Below are 15,948 nucleotides of genomic sequence, written 5' to 3'. Positions count from 1 at the left end.
ACAGTTACCACTGGCTATGATTATTACAATTCTCCTTGTTGCTCACTCTGGATTACCATGGTATAATCAGTTGACATTTTACTCTTATTAAAGGTATTTTATAGCTTTTCCCCCACCCCCCAAAATGATACATACCTCCAGTACCAAAATGGTCTTATGTGGGTGCGTCTGTTAGTTACCTGTGAAATTTTAAATAATACCTTTAACTAATTCTACGTCCTATTCTATCAACTTCTGATATTTATCCAGGAAATCCCAGCCTTATAAAATGAAGGGCTAGAGTCCTAGGAATACATTTGAATGAGAATATCCCTAGCCTCAAGTTCAAATGATCGGCTATAGTACTTCTTATGCTCAGGCCCTCCAAATGCCAAAAGAAACAGGATGGTTTTCTGGTGGCTTTAATATCCCCATTAGAAGTCTCAGCTTTCCCCAAAGGTTCATTCCACCATTTCAGAGAAGAGTCCACTCCTATTTTGGCTAGGACTAAAAGTAGTCTGCTTGACCCTGAATGGCAGCAGATAGGAGATTAAAGAACAATGGTCAGAAAGAAGACAGGTCAAGGCCACTGTGTGAACTTGGGGTATTTCCGGTGAGTGTGATCAGAAGAAGCCAATGAGGAAGGCACATAATTTGCTTTGCTGAGAACAGACTGAGGGCAGAAGGGAAGAAGTAGGGAAACCAGTTAGAAGGCTACTGTGGCGGCGTGCCTGGGTGGCTCAGTCGGTTAAGCGTCCAACTTCGGCTCAGGTCATGATCTCACAGTTTGTGAGTTCGAACCCCGTGTCAGGCTGTGTGCTGACAGCTCAGAGCCTAGAGCCTGCTTTGGATTCTGTGTCTCCCTCTCTCTCTGCCCCTCCCCCACTCTCACTTTGTCTCATTCTGTCTCTCAAAAATAAATACACGTAAAAAAAAAATAATAATAAAATAAAAAAAAAGAAGGCTACTGTGGCAATCCAGGAGAGGTAATAGTAGCTTGGACCTGGGAAGTGGGGACAGAGGTGATAAGAAATGGTTGAAAACTAGACATATTTTGAAGGTAGAGCCACCAAATTTTATTGATGAACTGCAAGTGGGAAATGAGAGAAAGCAGTCAAGAAGGACTCCATTGTTTTGGCTTAAGAAAGGGGAAGTACACAGTTAATGTCTACTGAGACAGGCAAGGTTTCTAGATGACCAGGTATCTTTGTGTGTGTGTGTGTGTGTGTGTGTGTGTGTGTGTGTGTATGTATGTGTAGGGGGGTGGCCTTAACAGGGGATACAACTGGTAATGAAGATACCAGTTTTGGATATATTAAGACTGAGATGCCTCTTAGCTAATACAATAGCCTGACCTTAACTGACCTCTCCAGTCCAGTACCTGGCCATTCTAACTATTGTACATAAGGCCCACTAGGGTGCTCTTTTTAAGTGTAAATTTATCAATTGCCACCATGCTTGAAGCTTTCAATGGCTATCCACTAGAAAAAATCCAAACTACTTTCCATTACATAGAAACACCTTTGTTACCTGTTAGTTTTTACTGCTCTAGCCTCAAATTCTCCAGCTTTACTCTAATATCTTTAAATTATTTCTATAATAAGGTAAAAACTAGACCATACTTTTAAGAAAGAGTTGAACTTTCTGAACAGTTTTCTTTTTCCATCCAGCTGAGTTTATTACTCTCCTTTATGTCATTCTGCTCCTCTTACCAACACTTTCACACATAAAATGGATACTTTTGTCCATTAAACCATAAACTCAGTGCTGTATCAGGATCAGTACCAATAGATATATATGAGCTAAGTGAACCCTAATTCAAACTGATGTCAAGAACTCTGGGGACTGTTTCACTAGCCTTAATTTCACTGCTGACCAAGATGATTTTAACTAATCCACCTTACCTCAACTGGATATGATCTGCACCTAGAGAATGCAAATTAACTGTGATTCAAGTAATGCTCTAAGAAGAAAAATAAACAATACATTCCAAAATCAAATCCAAATGATCTACTTTATCTATTCACTGTATTTTACAAATGCTTTTTTTATGCACTGAAATACGAATTGTATTTGTTTGTATATAATCATACTATCTTTTCTTTTGAGAGATTATAACTATGCCTAATTTTATCAAGGATTCCCAAACACCTAGCAATATTATGCTCCTGTGAGTATTCAATGAGTGAGACTCTTATTAATTGCAATATTGCATCATTATTAATGTTTGTTAAGTCAAAACTTTAGTTTCTGAGTAAATATTTTGATAAGCTGCCATCAGATTCATTTCATATATAATTTCACAATAAAATTCAGAAAGCCCCAAGCAGGAAGTCTAGGTTACAATACCTAAAAACTAAATTCTGAAGAAATTCACATCTTTATATTCTGTAAAAGTACAATTACTTTTTGTTTAAAATTTATGTTCTCCCATAAAATTTTAAGTCATCTGGCAATGATGAACAGACACATTTCTTAACCACAAGTGCTTACTGAACCATAAACAATTGTGCTTTCACTTCTTGATTCTACATTTTTTTTTGCCTTTTCACCCAGTTGAAAATATTCTTTGCCAAAAACCACAATAATCCTAAGCATGAAACAGAAATCTGAAACCCAACTCTAAAAAAAAAAAAAAATACAAAAAAAAAAGACTAGACAATACTGACCAGGCCATTGGAATATTCACCACAGTCTATAGCGATGAGAACAATCAGAATTTAGCAGGGCACACCGGCCACCTGGGATCACAGTGTCACAGTGCTACCACCAGGAATGTCACTGTTACTTGTTCTGCAGAGGTAGTCTGAACTGTTTAGGAGAGGGTGAAGAGCCAATAGAAGGTCCAGTTTTTAAAGAATCTAAGTAAGAAAAAAGTATACAAAGGTTCCAGGAAGACAAGAGATTCCTAAGCAAAGTTTATACAAAACTGGACAAGAGGGGGTACTCCGAACTGAATGTGTGTCCCCTACAAATTCATATGTTGAAGTCCTAACTCTCAGTTTTTGCTGTATTTAGAGATAGGACCTCCAAGAAAGTAATTAAGGTTGAAGGAGTCCACAGGGTGGGGCTCAGATCTGATAGGATTAGTGTCCGTGTAAGAAGAGACACTAGAAATCCCCGTCTCACTGGGAGCAGAGAGAAAAGGCCACAACAGCACACAGCCAGATAGCTGCTGCCTACAAACAAGGAAAAGCAGAGCTGTCACAAGAAACGGGCTATGGCGGTATCCTGATCTTGGACTTCCAGCTTCTGTTGTTGTTTAAACCAGACAGTTTATGGTATTTTGTTATGATAGTTCAAGCTGGGTACTGCTCTAACAAATATCTAAAAATGTGGAAGTAGCTTTAGAGCTGGGTAATGGGTAGAGGTTGGAGTTCTGAGGTACATGCTAGAAATATGGATGTTAAGGGTAATTCTAGTGAGGTGTCAAACAGAAATGAAGAGATGACTGGAAACTGGAGGAAAGGTAATTGCTATGAACTGAATGTTTGTATCCCATCAAAATTCATATATTGAGGTCCTAATCCCTAATGGGATGGCATTTGAAGGTGGGGCTTTTGGAAATAATTAACTCATGAGGATGGAGTTTTTATGAATGGGATTAGTCCCTTACAAAGAGAGACACAAGAGAGATGATCTCTCTCTCTCTTCGCCATGTGAGGATACATCAAGAAGGTGGCCATCTACAAACCAAGAAGTTGGTTTTCACCAGGAACCAAATCAACTGGCACCTTGAACTCGGACTTCCCAGCCTCTAGAACTATGAGACTGAAATACCTGTTGTTTAAGCCACCCAGTATATTTTGTTATAATAATCCAAACCGACTAAGACAGCAATTTTTGTTATTAAGTGGCAAACAACTTGGCTCAATTGTGTTCTAGGTGTTTTGTAGAAGATGGAACTTGTGAGCAACAAGATTATGGATATTCAGCAGAAATTTGTAACCAAAATGTAAAAGGCAGAGTCTGAGTTCTCTGGACTTCTTAAGAGTAAAATATGGGGGAGAGATGAATTGAAGAAGGAATTGTTAAGCAAAAAGGAAGCAGCACTTCAATACTTAGAAAATTCTCAGCTTGCCCACACTGCAAAATATGAGGAAGCATGTTCTAAGAGAACACCAAGGGTGTGGCTAGACTACCACTTGATAAAGAGATTGTGGGATGGACCAGCAAACACAATACCAGTTTGAAGTAAAGGAGAAAGATACCAGAGAGAATGAAGGAAGGCTGCTGGACTTCTTTCATTCTGCAGGACATGACAACAAAGCTATTCTTTTTCTTTTAGTGTTTATTTATCTTTGAGAGAGAGAGAGAGAGAGAGAGAGAGAGATAGGACAAGAGGATCTGAAGCAGGCTCTCTGGCTCCGTGCTGACAGCAGGGAACCTGAGGCAGGGCCCTGACCCACGAACTGCTAGACCATGAATGGAGCTCAAGTCCCCAAGTGGGAAGCTTAATGGACTGAAGCACACAGGCGCCCCTAGAGGTATTCTTTCGCGACTGTGCATCATCCATCGAAAAAAACGGTAGGACTCCAAAGGCGATTAGGGGACCATCAGGGCTGCCACTCACCACAGGCCCTGGGGGGCAGGGTTGATTATTTCTCCTGGGTTTCAAAGGATGGGTCTACCTTTTTGGTTTAGGTGGGCTAAAATGCCCCCTCCTTCCCTCAGTGGTGGAGGTCTCTGCAGAAAGCCATAAGGGTGAAAGGCCCCACAGAGCCATGAGGGTGACACTGACATCTCAGCAGACCTGGAAGACAGATCACTGAACCAAAGGGAATTTTCCTTGAGCCTTATAATCTAATGGAATTTTCCTTGGTTGTTTTTGGACTTATTTGAGACTTATTACCCCTTTCGTCCTTCCTATTTCTTCCTTTTGGAATGGGAATGTCTATTCTATACCTGTCCCAGCATTGTATTTGGAAACACATTGACTTGTCTGGTTTCACAGGCTCATAGCTGTTGAGGAATTATGCCACAAGGCGAATGGTACCTAGTCTCCCACCCACCTCTGATTTAGATGATATATAGATGAGATTTTGGACACTAGACTTTAGAATTGATGCAGGAATGAGTTAAGACTTTCAGGGCTGTTGGGATGAAATGAATTCATTTGCATGTGAGAAGGGCATGAATTTTAGGAGGCTTGGGACAGAATGCTTTGGACTGAATGTCCCCCCAGATTCATATGTGAAGCCCTAACCCTAATCTCCAGTGTATCTATAATAAGAGATGGTGCTTCTAAGGAAGGAACTAAGGTTAATTGAGGTCATAAAGATAGGAGGGGCTGATTCATTAGGATTAGTATCCTTATAAGAAGAGACACCAGCAATCTGTCTTTCTTCTTGTGCACAAAGAAGTCATGTGAGCACACAGCTAGATGCAGCTGCCTTCAAGCCAGGAAGAGAGCTCTCACTGGAACTGGATCATGTTGGTTGACAATCTAATCTCAGAATTCCAGCTCAAGAACTGTGAAAAGTCAATGTCTGTCGTTTAAGCCGCCCAGTCTATGGCACTTTGTTATGGCAACCTGAGATGACTGAGACAGGGGCTATTATAGGTTAGCCTTTCCAAGGTGTGAAGTGTATAGGACCACTGAGTGTACATAACTGCTTCCTTCCACTCTGAGTACTCACAAAGCAAGGTCTTCTTTATTAAAAAAAACTTCCTCATTTAAACCACCTTATTTTGTAGCACTGTAGGTAGTATTTTTAGCTTGGAAGATAGGTTTAAACTGGTGTCCAAAAATCACACTGAAAACAACTTTTAAAAGATTATAAGGCTAAAGAGAAAGTACAGAAATATTTAAATATCTCTTTTATAAATGAAACATCAACTGAAAAATAAGTGTGTTGAGAAAAATTTTAAAAATTATAAAATAGTAAATTACTAATTGTGGACGATTAGAAAAGTGCTCCAGAGATTCAGGGGTTCATACCCACCCTCCTCTAAACAGTCCTGAAGAAGGCCTGAAGTGCACATGCATCTGCACAGAACAGCACACCCTCTGCATGTGGAAATACTATAAATCTGTGTGGCACAAAGAGCTGAAAATACAATACAATCTACTGCCATGTTATTTTTGATATTTATTCCAATATCAACCTTCAACCCTCGCCCCTTCTGTTGTTATAACTCTTCATAAAAGATATTCTAATGAACAACTTCTAATTCATTAGTCAAGTCACTTTAAGTTACAGCAAAATGGGCAAAATCTATAATTAGCCAGAGCTGTGCATGTCCCAATAGGAGTACAGCAAATTCACAACTACTAAACAAAAGTAGGTATTTTAGTCATGTGTGCTATCTCTTTTCAACAACATTGTAACAAACACTAACAGGGAAGGGGGAAGGAAAGAAGGGAAATCAGCTTAAGGAATAAAATGAGATGATGTCAGGAAAGTGCCTCTCTTGAAAGGCAGGCAGTAAGAGACCAGGGAGTTCTAATCACAGAAAAAGTGCGAGGGAAGTAAAACACTTAAAGGGACTACTTAGCGAAAAACGCCTGGAGTGTCTGTACATGGGAACACCACACAAGACAAGGTAAAACAGCAAAACAGAGTTTTAAAAGTAGAAAGAACATAAGGTCTAGCAAAGTCCACTCTTATCAGTAAAGAAAGTGAGGCACAGATCACATGACTCACGTATGCTTTCGGCTCTGGCAGAGCTGGGACCAAAACCAACATCTCCCGACTAGGACCATGTTTGCACTCAGATGTCATGTAATGTGTTTAAATTCACCACTGACATCTACAACACTTCCTGAGATAGCAGGCACTCCTCAGAGAGGGTAGGTAAGGCCTGTACATCTTTGCAGCACTTTGCTCAGCTACTATTTACTTATACTTTGTATAATTACAGTATAACAGGATACTGGAGGTAAAATTACACACAAAGACAGAAAAGTATATTAGGCCCAGTTACCAAACATTTCATGAAGGATATAACTGACCTTTAAAGGAGGGACTCAGTGTTGTGCACATGCGTGGGGTAGCACATAAACAGGACAGTGGGAAATGAGTCTACCATTGGGTAGGCTGGGCACATGACCAAGAATACCACACAAGACAGCTTAAAGGTGGCGAACATTTATTCCAAGGACAAGTGGCAGTGAAAAGAAACCTTTTATTTATTTATTTATTTATTTTTTCAATATACGAAGTTTATTGTCAAATTGGTTTCCATACAACACCCAGTGCTCATCCCAAAAGGTGCCCTCCAAAAGAAACCTTTTAAAGCAGAAGAGTGAAATTATCAGATTTGCCTCTTTAGGATGATGACCCTGATAGACTGAAAATGAGGAAAGGTCAGTGGCAGGGAGACCAGAAGGAGACTGACACAATCATCCAGGCACAAGGGAATTTGAGCCTGAATAGTAGCAGATGGGATAAATGAAGAGACATGACTTGAGAGATAGTTCTGAGGCAGAATCACCAGAATCTAGGGTTGAGATGGACTGAAAACATGCATAAGAAAGTCCAAGTGAAGACTGCTCAATTAATGGACCAGGAATGCAAGTGCAAGGGCATGCTGGGTCTATGGGACCTGCAGGATTCCTAGGTGCCGGTAGGGCCAGGGCTGGGCCAAGAAAGGCAGCAGGACACAGAGTTACCAAACCTCCAGGCAGTCCTGGGGGAGACAGCATGAAGAACTTTGATTGACCACAAAAGGCACATAGGACAGGAAGAGGGCCAGGACAGAAGCCTAAGGAGGCTGAAGTTGCACACAAAAAAAGAGTTCAGCAAAGAACCAAGAAGGCACATGAACATGGGAAGGGGCAATCCATGAGGGAGCACTGTTCTTAAGGGAAGGGTGACCAGCTGTGTGAGCACTGCAGGAAGACAGCAACTAATGGAAATGAAGCATCACTGGGATGAAAAGTGATGTGAAAGTAGGCCTCCTGACTACTCTTTTTTTTTCTTTTAATGTTTATTTATTTTGAGAGAGAGAGAGAGAGAGAGAGAGAGAGAGAGAGTGTGTGTGTGTGTGTGTGTGTGTGCGTGCGTGCACAAGCAGGGGAAGGGCAGAGAGAGGGAGAGAGGATCCCAAGCAGGCTCCATGCTGAGCACAGCCCGACACAGGGCCCAATCCTAGGAACTGTGAGATCATGAGCTACAATTGAGAGTCGGACACTTAACCTACTGAGCCACCCAGGTGCCCCTGCTGGTTACTCTTTTAAATCACTATCAAAGTACAAAAGCACAACTTCCAATTTTTACAACTTTACAAGGCATTTTACTAATCCAAGAACTTGTTTATTCAGTTTGCAGGCTGAAAAGGTTCTTATTTGGTCACAGAAAAATTTACAACTGCATCTGTTCAGAAAGATAGGACTGTGTGATAAGCCCATTGTTAGAGCACCTTCTTTAAGTAAGATTCACACCACATGGGCTGCCAAGAGCAGTGCCACCTGTCCTGCCAACTTATTCCTCCTTGGCAGTCTTTACCGAAAGATGAGGAAAAGTCAAGTTTGGGCTTGTACTTTGAAACAGGCTTCTCCAGGCAATAGGATCCTAAGTGAAAAACCTATAATCCCTTTGAAAATAAAAATGAGCTGAAGAAATTTGGAAAACTAGATTGGTAGAAAGGTTAAGATGACATAAACAAGATTTCATACCATGGATAAATGCCAGTGGGATACTGAACTAGGATACAGGGTAAAAATGACAATTGGTTCGAGCAAGCCAATGAAAATGTTGCCTTGCCAATGACAATACTTTCCTAATGGTTGAAATCAGGGTTTTTAAGATGTACATAATGTTCTTCATTGACAAGGTCCCAATTTAACACTATGAATTAATTTTTATTTATTGAACCACATATGGAATTCAACAGGAAACATGTTTTACACTATACAATTCATTTAGAATGGGCTAACTGTGCAGTCTTATTTTTGGATAACTTACAACAGAAAACAGAAATAAAGATTCTTTTAAACCTCAGGCCAATGAGTAAACAATCTTAAAACGGTAAACTACTGTTTTTCTTTTCATATAAAAAGAAGTGGAGATTAAGTAAATCTACAGGGAACCCAAAAGCATCACTGAATTCTGCTGTGTCACCAAACCACATTTTATAGATTTTTTATGTATAAAAAGTCACAAAAAATTATTTACTTCTATTAAATATGGTAAAAATGGATGTGGCAGAAGCAGCCAAGGTGTGACAGATACATTAGCCAGAAATCTGAATTTGGTATTAAGCATTCCTTCCTCTATTTCTCAGATACCATCATTTATTTTTAATAAAGTTATGAAATAACTTGACAACATGAAAGTTAAATATGAACTCTTTACTTCTCTGGTAACTTACACTTAAAATGATTATTGGAAATTATAGTTACTTAGGACATGAAATCACAGCTTTAACAGTGGACAAACTAACATCATAGTTTGTTTCCTAACCTAACTCAGCAAAGAGTATTCCTGTGAATTCTTCTTGCACATCATGGCAAAGAACCATATTAAATACCACGACTACACTAAAATGTGGGTAGGGATTGAAAAGAGAAGAAAAAAATAAAGCTTAAACATGTAATTGGCCTTCTGGTTTTATTGGCTAGAGGGAAGCTGGAGATAATCCAGAGACAGCTCCCTTGACCCCAAAGGAAAGGGGAAGTTAAGAAATGGAACTGCAGCAAACCCTCTCCAGCCAAACTGGACTTGACCCATACTGAGTAGGTCATAGTAGTGTTCCTTCAATTGAAACTAGGGTGGTAAATAAGGTAGATCGGGAGTTTAAGAAAAAAACTCAAAGGACTTTTTAAAGGCTCTGAACTATAAAACTAACAACTCTTCAATCCATGTCGTTCTCATCTTGTAAATTTTTTTTTAATGTTTACTTTTGAGAGAGAGAGAAAAACAGAGTTCGAGTGGGGGAGGGGCAGAGAGAGAGGGAGACAGAATCCCAAGCAGCCTCCAGGCTCTGAGTTGTCAGCAAGTTGGATGCTTAACCAACTGAGCCACCCAGGCACCCTTCATCTTGTAAATCTAAATAAACATACAGTGTTTTATAAACCTGTCCTATTATACCAAAAATCTCTTATGTCCCCACAGAAACAAAACATTTAAAAGGTATAAAATACTGCTCCAAATCGGACAAATTAAAGTAACAGCTCACCATAGCTCTCTTTCCTAACTTTAAAAACACAACTCTAAGATACTTAGATTAAACCACATGTATTTCCAACAATTATTTTTCATCTAAATAGAGGGCTCTTAGTTTACCAATCAATTTGCTATACTAGAAATAATCAGCCTAACATTTTCTACCCCAAGTTTCTTTAATTGTGAGAAAATATTGTATCAAAGCAATTAGATAAGCCTTTTGGACACACATATCAACAAAGGAACCTTCGCTCTTCTTCCTGCTCACACCACTATTTCCAAATAGAAGATATTGGCCCTGACATTCCTTCTTCCTCTCTTGACCACTCAAGGGTGAGTCTGAAAAATGACCTCATTTTCAGAGGTTCCCCAGCCTCAGAAGGGTCCCTTGAAAGCAATGAGAAAGAGGCAGGGGCCAGATTTCTGGCTGCCTGTTCCCAACAAGGCCGACGGGACCCCACTTCTCAAGTCATGCAGCCACCACTCCTGGGATTGGCTATAAGGACCCTGGGGGCAGTGGGTGGCCTCAGGGTCAGTGTTCTCCCAGTCTCAGCCATCCTTTGCATCAGGAGCACAGAAATGCCTATGTGAGGTTTGTGCAGGTAACAAGGAGGGCTCCAGGGGGAGTGCCTAATGGGAACTTGTGGTGGCATCAGAGATTACAAAACCAAGCCTTTGAGAATGTTCACTGCTGATCATGCTCAAGGACAAAGAACAGCTTGTACTCTGCATTTTGAAAAACTGTCTCACTGGAAAAACCAGTCTCAATAAATTATTGAATTGTTCACCTCCTGACACAATGATACACATTTTAGGAGTTCATAAGTAAAATCTAAGGTGCTATTTGCTACTTCACATTTTTCTCCCTTCTTCTTTAAAAAGAATTTTTTTTATCGTTTATTTATTTTTGAGAGAGAGAGAGAGAGAGAGAGAGCGAGCGAGCACACACACGCACAAGCTGGGAAGGGGCAGAGAGAGAGAAGGACACAGAACCCAAAACAGGCTCCAGGCTCTGAGCCATCGGCACAGAGCCCAATGTGGGGCTTGAACCCACAAACTGCAAGATCATGACCTGAGCTGGAGTCGGACACCTCGATTGAGCCACCCAGGTGTCCCCTCCCTTCTTTAATTATAAAAACAAGGTATGTGATTTTGACAATTTTTTTCTTCTATAAAAGAAATATTTAAAAAGAAACCTTGTCCTGGGATGCCTGAGTGGCTCAGTCAGTTAAGTGGCAGACTCTTGATTTCTGCTCAGGTCATAATCTCACGGTTCATGAGAGGGAGCCCCCTGTTGGACTTCATGCTGACAGTGCACGGAGCCTGCTTCTGATTCTCTAACTCTCTCTCTTTCCCTCCCCCACTCATGCTTGCTCTCTCTCAAAATAAATAAACAAACATAAAAATTTTCAAGAAAAACAAAAGAAAGAAACCCTGCCCAATATCTTTTCCAATGTCAACCTTTGTTAATGGTTTTCTACAATTTATTTAATAATATTGACTAATACTTCCAAACTGTTATACAATGTGAAGAAAGCCTAAAAGCATTAATTACAATTGCCTCAGAGCACTATCTGGAGTACTTTATTATAGTTCATCATCAGTATAAGGAATAATATATGGTTTCTTTCAATTTCTCTTGAAATTGTATACATAAATATTCTTCAAGGAGTAATTCATTGTAATCATTCTCCATTACAATTCCTAAGGAGTAACACACTATTCCCTTTGGTTTTGTTTCTTTTGTCTGACTTGCCAAAAAGCACTTCAGTAAGTAAAATTTTACAGACATTATTAACACATCTTCAAATGCAAAATTAGTTTTTCTTCCTTCTAAAGAATAAAGCTTTACTATGTTAAGTAAGGAAACAAGAAAAAATTAATTACAATGCTATGACAGGGTCACATAGCTGTGTCAGTGACAGAAGCATATTTGTTGCTTAAAAAGTCTGAATGAATCAAAGAAAAAAGAGACAAAGTAAAACAAAACATCAAATATTATGACTACCTGCCATAAAAAAATGAAAAGATATAAGGCACCAATTTATACTGTATTTCTCTAGTGAGTAAAAACAAGAGATACAGAGTGTGAGTGGGAGAGGGGCAGAGAGAGGAGACACAGAATAGGAAGCATGGTTCAGGCTCTGAGCTGTCATCACAGAACTCAGTGAGGGGCTCAAACCCATGAACTGTGAGATCATGACCTGAGCTGATGTCGGATGCTTAACCGACTGAGACACCTAGGTAACCCAGCTTGTTAAGCTGCATATCTACATTTTTTGTTCTTTTTTCTTTGTGTTATATTTCAACACAAAATATAATTTCAGAAAAGCAAATATTCGCATAGTAAAGGCATTTAAATAAAAATTCTGTTGCATCCTGGATTTTACAAAGGTTTAAATTGTACTTTTATATTTCATTGCCTGAATATAATATATGGCAAATAAATTGCCTTTTATTGGACTTCAGTAATAATCTAAAAAATTTTTTCAATTATAATGATTTTGCACAAAAGGAAAAACACTTAAAATACGGGCCATTCAGGCCAAACAGGTACATGAAAACATGCACAACATCACTAATCACTCGGGAAATAAAAATCAAAAGCACAGTGACAGATCACTTCACACCTTTTTGAATGGCTAGCATCAAAAAGAATAACAACCAACAAACGCTGGCAAGGATGTGGAGAAAAGGAACACTTTGTGTACTGTTGGTGGGAATGCAAGTTGGTATAACTACTGTGGAAAACAGTATGGAGGTTCCTCAAAAAATTAAAAACAGAACTACCATACCACCCAGCAATTCCACTTCTGGGAGTTTATTCAAGAAAGTGAAAAACTAATTTCAAAGGTATCTGCACCCCCATGTTCACAGCAGCATTATTTACAATAGCCAAGATATGGAAACTACCAAAGGGTCCATCAACAGATGAATGAAGAAAATATGGTATACATATATAAATATATATTATTGATATTATATTATATTATATCATATCATATTATATAAATTATATGTATTTATATATAATATATATTTATAGTAACTATATATTTTTATATATGGTATATATAGCATTTAATATATATCATATATATGCATTTATGTATTTATATATAGTATTTAATATGTATATTTATGCATTACATACATATATATGTATATAAATGCAATGGAATACTATCCAGCTATAATAAGGAAATATCTTGTCATTTGTGACAACATGGATGGACCTTGAGGGTATTATGCTAAGTGAAATAAGTCAAAGAAAGAAAAAATACTGTATGATCTCATTAACACGTAGAATTAAAAAACAAAACAAAATAACCACCCCCGCAAAATTTATAGAAAAGGAGATCAGATGTGATTCCCAGAGGTGGAGGGAAGCAAGTGTGGGGGGATGAGGGGAGAGAATTGGACGAAGATTATCAAAAGGCATAAGCTTTCAGTTATAAGATAAATTAGTAGTAGGGATGTAACCTACAACATGGTGACTATAGCTAATGCTGGAGTCCTAAGAGTTCTCATCACAAGAAGAAAATAGTTTTTCTTTTTCTTTTCTTTTTTTTTTATATCTATATGAGATGATGGATGTTAACTACACTTATCTTGGAATCACTTTATATTTGCATGTCAAATATTTATGCAGTATACCTTAAACTTATACAGTGCTTTTCTCAAAACTGGGGAAAAATAGAAACAGGAAAAAAAATGGGCTGAGAAAAAATCTCCGTTAAATAAAATATAAGTTTTCTGGAAAACATTAATGAATAACAAAACCTCCAATGTTTCATAACTCATTAGCTATCTTCCTTTGTTTGATATTCTGTCCTAGAACCTAGACAGAGGCTATAGGTACCCCCTGTAAATCTGAAGCTATCTTCCATGGCCTGTCCAGTGTGGTGCCCACCCTAAACCCTCCACAAGTCCTTCAGTATGCCAACCTGCACCTATATTCTTTCTTTGCATATCATCTATCTAGTTAGTAAAATAGAAGTTCCATAATTGCAGTGACCAGATTTTGCTTATTCATGGTGCACAGTGTGTGGTGCACAGCAGGTCCTTAATAAGCAGGTATTGAATTAGTAAACAGTTACGTGTGTAGCTCCTCATCCGTGACCTCTCTTGCCACCATCCTGTTTCTACCACCAGATTCTAAACACCAGTAAAGCAGCAGTTTGGGAAAAGGACATATATTTCATATAACTAAAATCAACGCAGAAATATAGACACACAAAAAATTTTCCTCCGCATAAACGATGTACATGACAATTTTATAGAAGAAGACACTAAATAGGGACACCTGGGTGGCTTAGTCGGTTCAGCGCCTGACTCTTGATCTCAGCTCTGGTCATGATCTCATCAGGTCATGATCTCATGGTTTGTGGGATTAAGCCCCGAGTCGGGCTCGTGCTGCCAGCATCAAGACTGCTTGGGATTCTCTCTCTTCCTCTCTCTCTGCCCCTCCTCCACTTGCTGTCTCTCAAAGTAAATAAATAAATTTTAAATAAAAGAAAAAGGGGGGTGCCTGGGTGGTTTCAGTAGGTTAAATGTCTGACTTCAGCTCAGGTCATGATCTCGCAATCTGTGAGTTCAAGCCCCACATCGGGCTCTGGGCTGACAGCTCAGAGCCTGGAGCCTGCTTTGGATTCTGTGTCTCCCTCTCCCTCTCTACCCCTCCCCACTCCCACTCTGTCTCTCTCTCTCTTACACATAAATAAACATTTAAAAAAATGTTTTTTAAAAAGAAAAAAAGAAAAAGACACTAAATATTACTTGGTTGTTTACTTTCTATAATACAACTTAAAGGAGAATCAATGTTTTTTAATTAGCTAACTGAAGTGACCTCAAACATCTAAAAAAAAAAAAAAAAAAGAAGGCCTTTTGTTTAACCATAGGCAGTGAAAAACAGAATTTAGAAGAGTAGCAGCCCTGTCTCCCACCCCCAAATCAGCTTCTTCATTTAACAAACAATTTCTAATTCTATGGACTAACAGCAGAACATTCTGGTTCCTTTTGTGGTCTAGGAGGCACAGTGCGGCTCTGGTGGAATGAAGTGTGTGTGTACGGCCTCACTCAGTGTCTGGAAGGGAGGAGCATTCAGCGGGAGCCATCATCTGTATTATCTGCATCAGTCTGAACCGTCTTACTTATTTGCATCATCTCTGAAAAATTTCCAAGTCTAACATTCAGAAATCCAAGAAGAAATAATAAATGGCAGATTTCCCCCCCTAAATACAGAGACTATTTTTTGGAGGAGAAAGGAAAAAACCCGTAAAAAAATAACACAACTGGGGTGCGCCTGGGTGGCTCAGTCTGTTAAGCATCTGACTTTGGCTCTGATTGTGATCTTGCGGTTCATGAGTTCGAGCCCTGAATCAGGCCGGGCTCTCTTCTGTCAGCTCAGAGCCCACTTCACACCCTCTGTACCCCCTCTCTCTGTCACTCTCCCACTTGTGTGCTCTCTCTCAAAAATAAATAAACATTAAAAACAACAACAACAAAACCTTTGATGGGGACATGTATCATAAAATGTGGCACTGGAGGGACGCCTGGGTGGCTCAGTCGCTTGAGCGTCCAACTTCAGCTCAGGTCATGATCTCACAGTTCATGAGTTCAAGCCCCCGCGTTGGGCTCTGTGTTGACAGCTCAGAGACTGGAGCCTGCTTCGGATTCTGTGTCTCCCTTTCTCTCTGTCCCTCTCCCCCTCATGCTCTGTCTCCTTCTCTCAAAAATAAATAAACATTTAAAAAAAAATTTTTTTAATAAAAATAAAAATAAAATGTGGCACTGGAAAAATAATAAGGCAGTGAATGTAATTTTGCAAAAATCATGGTGGGAAAATGAAGAAATAATT

The 15,948-nt window shown here is 39.2% G+C and overlaps 1 protein-coding gene and 1 long non-coding RNA gene across 3 annotated transcripts in view; one reads left to right on the top strand and one right to left on the bottom strand.

The window, feature by feature from the left end:
* SPIDR (scaffold protein involved in DNA repair) overlaps window positions 1-15,948 on the bottom strand; it is a 501,036-nt gene that overhangs the window by 283,615 nt on the left and 201,473 nt on the right. The window lies entirely within an intron of this gene.
* LOC124507634 (uncharacterized) lies at window positions 4,085-15,327 on the top strand. Its single transcript, XR_006961063.1, has 2 exons — window positions 4,085-4,506; window positions 15,119-15,327. It is a non-coding gene; the product is annotated as an uncharacterized LOC124507634 (long non-coding RNA).

Source organism: Lynx rufus, unplaced genomic scaffold (genome assembly GCF_022079265.1).
Source record: "Lynx rufus isolate CCGP_SWC_20201006 ecotype Redwood Valley unplaced genomic scaffold, mLynRuf1.p SCAF_12, whole genome shotgun sequence".
NCBI classification, from domain to species: Eukaryota; Metazoa; Chordata; class Mammalia; order Carnivora; family Felidae; genus Lynx; species Lynx rufus.
Note: the sequence above shows the minus strand (reverse complement) of the source record. Positions and strands in the feature narration are given on the sequence as shown.